This window comes from Rana temporaria, chromosome 7, assembly GCF_905171775.1.
Source record: "Rana temporaria chromosome 7, aRanTem1.1, whole genome shotgun sequence".
NCBI classification, from domain to species: domain Eukaryota; kingdom Metazoa; phylum Chordata; class Amphibia; order Anura; family Ranidae; genus Rana; species Rana temporaria.
In genome coordinates this window covers 195,607,683-195,615,533 of record NC_053495.1, presented here as the reverse complement: position 1 = coordinate 195,615,533, position 7,851 = coordinate 195,607,683, and the positions used below count along the sequence as shown (strand labels likewise).

Sequence of the window (7,851 nt, the reverse complement as noted above, 5' to 3'; positions counted from 1 at the left end):
GTACCCATCACCCTCACGTTGCCCTCCTGTACCCATCACCCTCACGTTGCCCTCCTGTACCCATCACCCTCACTTTGCCCTCCTGTACCCATCACCCTCACTTTGCCCTCCTGTACCCATCACCCTCACTTTGCCCTCCTGTACCCATCACCCTCACTTTGCCCTCCTGTACCCATCACCCTCACTTTGCCCTCCTGTACCCATCACCCTCACTTTGCCCTCTCGGTGTCTCCAGAATTGTTTTGCTTTTTTAGCCTATTCCTGTGTTCTGTAATGACAGCGGCGTCCAGCAGAGGGAGACATCTGCACTGTACTGAGCGCCTCCAATAAAGTTTAAAAGGGGAGGGGAAAAAAAAAAATCCGTCTATCCAGAACTTCATCAGCCTCGGCTCCCAGCCTATAACAAGCCAGCATCCAGAGGAAGTCCCGCCCCCCCTTCACTGCTGGCTGGTTGCCGGGGCAACCGAACGCTGACCTGGATCCGAGGAAGGAGCGCGTGCAGCAGGTAAAGTCCGCTCATCCCCCACCCGGGAGAACTACAAGTCCCAGCGTGTCCTCCGCCCAGCCAATCCCCGTACAGCCTGAGCCACCGGAACAATGTATCATCTTAAAGGGCCAGTCCACCCAAAAGTGGGATTTCAATTATAGATGGAGTGGGGGGGGGGGAAAGAATCTCCCTTTAGGACCCCCTAATAGAGAGATTTCTCTGCCCCTCCCCCATCCTGGGGGTTGTATTCTCCATTCCGGAGAGCGGGGGAGGGGGGTCATAATAATAATAAAGGGAATCAGCTTTGGGTGACGCGTCCCTTTAAGTGGATGTAATCCCCCCCTCCCCCCAACAATGGAGATTTTATTATATCTGATCCCATCTGATACATTGTTTCCAGCTACAGGAAGTGTGTGAGGACTACAGAACACCCCCCCCATACTATAGAGAGGTGTGTGGGGACTACAGAACACCACCCCCATACTATAGAGGAGAGGTATGTGGGGTCTACCGAACACCTCCACCCCAATAATATAGAAGAGAGGTGTGTGAGGACTACAAAACACCCCCATACTATAGAGAGGTGTGGGGGGACTACAGAACACCCCCCCCCATACTATAGAGAGGTGTGTGGGGACTACAGAACACCCCCCCATACTATAGAGAGGTGTGTGGGGACTACAGAACACCCCCCCCATACTATAGAGAGGTGTGTGGGGACTACAGAACACCACCCCCATACTATAGAGGAGAGGTATGTGGGGTCTACCGAACACCTCCACCCCAATAATATAGAAGAGAGGTGTGTGAGGACTACAAAACACCCCCATACTATAGAGAGGTGTGGGGGGACTACAGAACACCCCCCCCATACTATAGAGAGGTGTGTGGGGACTACAGAACACCCCCCCATACTATAGAGAGGTGTGTGGGGACTACAGAACACCCCCCCCCATACTATAGAGAGGTGTGTGGGGACTACAGAACACCACCCCCATACTATAGAGGAGAGGTATGTGGGGTCTACCGAACACCTCCACCCCAATAATATAGAAGAGAGGTGTGTGAGGACTACAAAACACCCCCATACTATAGATGAGAGGTGTGTGAGGACTACAGAACACCCCCGTACCATAAAGGAGAGGTGTGTTAGGACCACAGAACACCTCCATACTATAGAGGAGAAGTTGTTAGGACCACAGAACACCCCCCCCCATGCTGTAGAGGAGAGGTGTGTGAGGACTACAGATCACCCCCCTATGACATAGAGGGGAGGTGTGTGAGGGCTACAGACCCCCCCCCCCCCCCCATAATATAGAGAAGAGGTGTGTGAGAACTACAGGACATCGCCCCATAATATAGAGGAGAAGTGTGTGAGGGCTACAGAACACCCCCCCACCATAATATAGAGGAGAGGTGTGTGAGAACTACAGAACATCGCCCCATCATATAGCTATAAGCTTCCCCTCTTCTGGGAGTTCTTCCCCTCTGCTGCTCTCCATTCTCATCCCTGAAAGTAATTCCCAGCTGCCAGAATGACAGCCTGGAGTTGCTGTGATATCTCCTGAGGTCATAGAGACATCCATCTGATATTATAAACATTGTTCAGACGGGAGATACACTGTATTACCAGAAGTTTTGGGACGCCTGCCTTTACAAGCACATGAACTTTACTGACATCCCAGTCTTAGTCCGTAGGGTTCAATATTGAGTTGGCCCCGCCCTTTGCAGCTATAACAGCTTCACCTCTTCTGGGAAGGCCGTCCACAAGGTTTAGGAGTGTGTCTATGGGAATGTTTGACCAATCTTCCAGAAGAGCATTTGTGAGGCCAGGCACTGATGTTGGACGAGAAGGCCTGGTTCGCAGTCTGCACACAAAAGTGTTCTATCAGGTTGAGGTCAGGAATCTGTGCAGGCCAGTCAAGTTCCTCCACCCCAAACTCACTCATCCTGGTCTTTATGGACCTTGCTCTGTGCACTGGCCCAAATTATTTGGTGGAGGGGGGATTATGGTGTGGGGGGAGGGGGGATTATGGTGTGGGGGTTGTTTCTCAAGGGTTGGGTTTGGCCCTTAGTTCCAGTGAAAGGAACTCTCAAGGCGTCAGCATACCAAGACATTTTGGACAATTTCTTGCTCCCAACTTTGTGGGAACAGTTTGGGGACGGCCCCTTTCTGTTCAGACAGCACCAGAGCACAAAACAAGGCCCATAAAGACATGGATGAGCGAGTTTGGGGTGGAGAAACTTGACTGGCCTGCACAGAGTCCTGACCTCAACCCCATAGAACACCTTTGGGTTGAATTAAAGTGGAGACTTTGAGCCAGACCTTCTCCTCAAACATCAGCGCCTGACCTCACAAATGCTCTTCTGGAAGAATGATCACACATTCCCATAGACACACTCCTAAACCTTGTGGATGGCCTTCCCAGAAGAGTTGAAGCTGTTATAGCTGCAAAGGGCGGGGGCCAACTCAATATTGAACCCTAGAGAACTGACCACGATGTGCTCTCCTGCTTAGTGTGGTCAGTTTTTAATAGGAAAGCAGAGGGACTGGCAGGAACACCAGGGAATTCACATAAAGGAAGCAATACAAAGAGAACAGGAGACTTTCTCATACAAGTACATGGGACAGCATAGGAAGTAGACATGTGCACACTGAAATATTTCCTTTCGGAATTTCGTTTTCTTCCGAAATTTGTTTTTATTTATCTCGTTTTTCGTAAAAAAAAAATGCATTCGTCCGAAAATCCGAATGAATTAAGGTGGAATCTGTCATTGAAGGCTTATGGTGTCTGTCGAATGTTCTAAGAAGATTCGACGGAATCTTTTAAAAAAAAAAAAAAAAAAGATTCGACGGAGCAACGAAACTGTACGGCGCCGTGATCATACATTTCCGGTCGAATGCTCCGCCCACAAGCTATAGAAGAATTCTAATGTTGTATGACACTGGTAATAATTGTATTTATTAATAATTATTACTAGTCAACCAACATTAGAATTCTTCTATAGCCTATGGGGCGAGCATTCGACCGGAAATGCCCGCTCGCTGCGATCGTATGTTTGTAGCTACTTCATCGAATCTTCATGTCTCTCTATAATGTTGAATCTTTTCTCTCTATAATGTCGAATCTTCATGTCTCTCTATAATGTCGAATCTTTTCTCTATATAATGTTGAATCTTTTCTCTATATAATGTTGAATCTTTTCTCTATATAATGTTGAATCTTTTCTCTATATAATGTTGAATCTTTTCTCTCTACAATGTCGAATCTTTTCTCTCTATAATGTCGAATCTTTTCTCTCTATAATGTTGAATCTTTTCTCTCTACAATGTCAAATCTTTTCTCTCTATAATGTCACATCTTTTCTCTCTATATTGTTGAATCTTTTCAAATCTATTCTCTCTATAATGTCGAATCTTTTCTCTCTATAATGTCAAATCTTTTCTCTCTATAATGTCAAATCTTTTCTCTATATAATGTTGAATCTTTTCTCTATATAATGTTGAATCTTTTCTCTCTATAATGTCGAATCTTTTCTCTCTATAATGTCGAATCTTTTCTCTCTATAATGTCGAATCTTTTCTCTCTATAATGTCGAATCTTTTCTCTCTATAATGTCGAATCTTTTCTCTCTATAATGTCGAATCTTTTCTCTCTATAATGTCGAATCTTCATGTCTCTCTAATGTTGAATCTTTTCTCTCTATAATGTCGAATCTTTTCTCTCTATAATGTCAAATCTTTTCTCTCTATAATGTCAAATCTTTTCTCTCTATAATGTCACATCTTTTCTCTCTATAATGTTGAATCTTTTCTCTCTACAATGTCAAATCTTTTCTCTCTATAATGTCGAATCTTTTCTCTCTATAATGTTGAATCTTTTCTCACTATAATGTCGAATCTTTTCTCTCTATAATGTCGAATCTTTTCTCTCTATAATGTCGAATCTTTTCTCTCTATAATGTCGAATCTTTTCTCTCTATAATGTCGAATCTTTTCTCTCTATAATGTTGAATCTTTTCTCTCTATAATGTCGAATCTTTTCTCTCTATAATGTCGAATCTTTTCTCTCTATAATGTCGAATCTTCATGTCTCTCTAATGTTGAATCTTTTCTCTCTATAATGTCGAATCTTTTCTCTCTATAATGTCGAATCTTTTCTCTCTATAATGTCGAATCTTTTCTCTCTATAATGTCACATCTTTTCTCTCTATAATGTTGAATCTTTTCTCTCTACAATGTCAAATCTTTTCTCTCTATAATGTCACATCTTTTCTCTCTATATTGTTGAATCTTTTCAAATCTATTCTCTCTATAATGTCGAATCTTTTCTCTCTATAATGTCGAATCTTTTCTCTCTATAATGTCGAATCTTCATGTCTCTCTATAATGTTGAATCTTTTCTCTCTATAATGTCAAATCTTTTCTCTCTATAATGTCGAATCTTTTCTCTCTATAATGTCGAATCTTCATGTCTCTCTATAATGTTGAATCTTTTCTCTCTATAATGTCGAATCTTTTCTCTCTATAATGTCGAATCTTTTCTCTCTATAATGTCGAATCTTTTCTCTCTATAATGTCGAATCTTTTCTCTCTATAATGTCGAATCTTTTCTCTCTTTAATGTCGAATCTTTTCTCTCTTTAATGTCGAATCTTTTCTCTCTATAATGTCGAATCTTTTCTCCCTATGTCGAATCTTTTCTCCCTATGTCGAATCTTTTCTCTCCATAATGTCGAATCTTCATGTCTCTCTATAATGTTGAATCTTTTCTCTCTATAATGTCAAATCTTTTCTCTCTATAATGTCGAATCTTTTCTCTCTATAATGTCGAATCTTCATGTCTCTCTATAATGTTGAATCTTTTCTCTCTATAATGTCGAATCTTTTCTCTCTATAATGTCGAATCTTTTCTCTCTATAATGTCGAATCTTTTCTCTCTATAATGTCGAATCTTTTCTCTCTATAATGTCGAATCTTTTCTCTCTTTAATGTCGAATCTTTTCTCTCTTTAATGTCGAATCTTTTCTCTCTATAATGTCGAATCTTTTCTCCCTATGTCGAATCTTTTCTCCCTATGTCGAATCTTTTCTCTCCATAATGTCGAATCTTTTCTCTCTTTAATGTCGAATCTTTTCTCTCTTTAATGTCGAATCTTTTCTCTCTATAATGTTGAATCTTTTCTCCCTATGTCGAATCTTTTCTCCCTATGTCGAATCTTTTCTCTATATAATGTTGAATCTTTTCTCTCTATAATGTCGAATCCTTTCTGTCTACAATGTCAAATCTTTTCTCTCTGTCGAATCTTTTCTCTCTGTCGAATCTTTTCTCTCTATAATGTCGAATCTTCATGTCTCTCTATAATGTCGAATCTTCATGTCTCTATAATGTCGATTCTTTTCTCTTTATGTAGAATAATATTGGACTAATAGAGTTAAGGTTAGGCACATTCGACTGCAACGAAAACGAAAATAAAGCATTTGTTTATGTCGGATCTTTCGGTTTTCGTTTTCTGTACTTACATTATCGCTTGTTAAAACGATATTGAAAATACCTGAAATTCGGACAAAAACGAATGCACATGTCTAATAGGAAGTGTTGGGTTTACGTATTCTTAAAGGGCCGGTTCACACTGGTGTGATGTCAGACATCCCATGCGACTCGTACCGTCCTGCTGTGCACATCACATACAAACTGTATGGCTGAATTTGCATCGGACCAAACTCGCGCAGGGGTGTCATTAACTTTGTATTGCCACCCACAGCGCTTTACAGAGGGCAGTGTAAACCGCGGGTGATTCAGGTACGATGTGTGATCCGAGCCTAGGAGCTCCATATGCACAGAAGACATGAACTCTTATGTGCGGCGTGTGGCTCGCCCTCTTTGCTGTCGCACATACAGTATGTGTTACGTGGGTGGCAAGAGGTAAATAAAACACTATAATAATAATAAAAGGCAATATTGATATTAGTGGGGTGTAGCGCCTGATCTTTATTGGGAACTGTATTCAGGACACCGGTACTGAGCAATGTAAATACAACGTATCAGAATGTGCACAGATAACATTCTATTGAAACGTAGAAAAGAAAAGAAGGAATGATACAATTACAAGATTTTATTTATAGCACACAACAGTCCTTACATTACATTGTATCTGATCACCACTACTTACCTATTACCGAGTGATAGGTGACTCCAGGGCTGCCATCAGGGGGGTACAGGCAGTACACCTGTAAGGGGCCCGGATAGCAACCCCCCCTTTTTTTTAATCTTTGTTTTTTTTTATTTGTTCGTCAGTATTACCTGTAAGGGGCCCGGAGGTCCCCAGGGGCCTGGATAGCAACCCCTATTTTTTTTTTAAATCTTTGTTTTGTTTTTTGTTTTTATTTTGTTTGTTTTTTATTTGTTTGTCAGTTTACCTGTAAGGGGCCCGGATAGCTACCCCCTTTTTTTTTTAATCTTTTTTTTTTTTTTTTTTTATTTGTTCGTCGGTATACCTATAAGGGTCCCAGAGGTCCCCAGGTGCCCGGATAGCAACACCCTTTTTTTTTAATCTTTGTTCTTTTTTTATTGTTTTAAATTTTTTTTTTTATTTGTTCGTCAGTATACCTGTAAGGGGCCCGGAGGTCCCCAGGTGCCCGTATGGCCACCCCCTTTTTTTTTTTTTTTTTTTTTTTTTTTGTTTTTTTTTTTTTTTTTTTTCAGTATACCTGTAAGGGGCCAGGATTGCAATCCCCTTTTCTTTTCTTTTTTTGTTCGTCAGCACCCAAACCTGCTTCTCAATTTGCGGTTCCCCCCTTCGTTTCTCAATATATATATTAAAAAAGATTTATATATTTTTAAATATTTAAAAAATATGTTTTTTCACATACATATATTTCTTCATCTTTTCAATAACAATGCTCTGTTTTTTTTTTTATATGCACTTAGTCATTATTTTATGGTACTTTTGCAGTTTTTTATTAATTAAGTGTGACTATTTTGTTTTTTACTACTGTGAAAGGGCCCTTCAGCTATTATTATTCTGATGATTGTTTTGCTTGTTTCTATTCTATTAACTTTTCAACTTTGTTTTGTTAATATTTTTACACCTTTACCATATATTTACACATTTCACATAAAAAAATGGTCAAAAATAACAAAAAAAAACGAAATTTGTATTTAATTTGAAAATAAACATGCATTGCTTTGTACCCAAATCATAATTTTAGTGTCATTTTAAACAGGACAAATAAAATAAAATCCACACTTTTTATGTGCAGTAACAATATTTGTTTTTAAACTAAACAAATTCTGCTGTTGCTTTTGATTTTCTATGGAGTGTGAAAAAAAAAAAAATCATTGTTGCAAAACATGAAAAGAAA

At 40.2% G+C, this 7,851-nt stretch overlaps 1 protein-coding gene across 1 annotated transcript in view; it reads left to right on the top strand.

Moving 5' to 3' along the window:
* Positions 1 to 396: 396 nt before the first annotated feature.
* Positions 397 to 7,851, top strand: part of DYNLT5 (dynein light chain Tctex-type family member 5) — a 21,349-nt gene continuing 13,894 nt past the window's right edge. The window contains exon 1 of the mRNA XM_040358631.1: positions 397 to 505. The gene's annotated coding sequence lies outside the window, so the exon portion shown is untranslated. The remainder of the gene's footprint in view (positions 506 to 7,851) is intronic.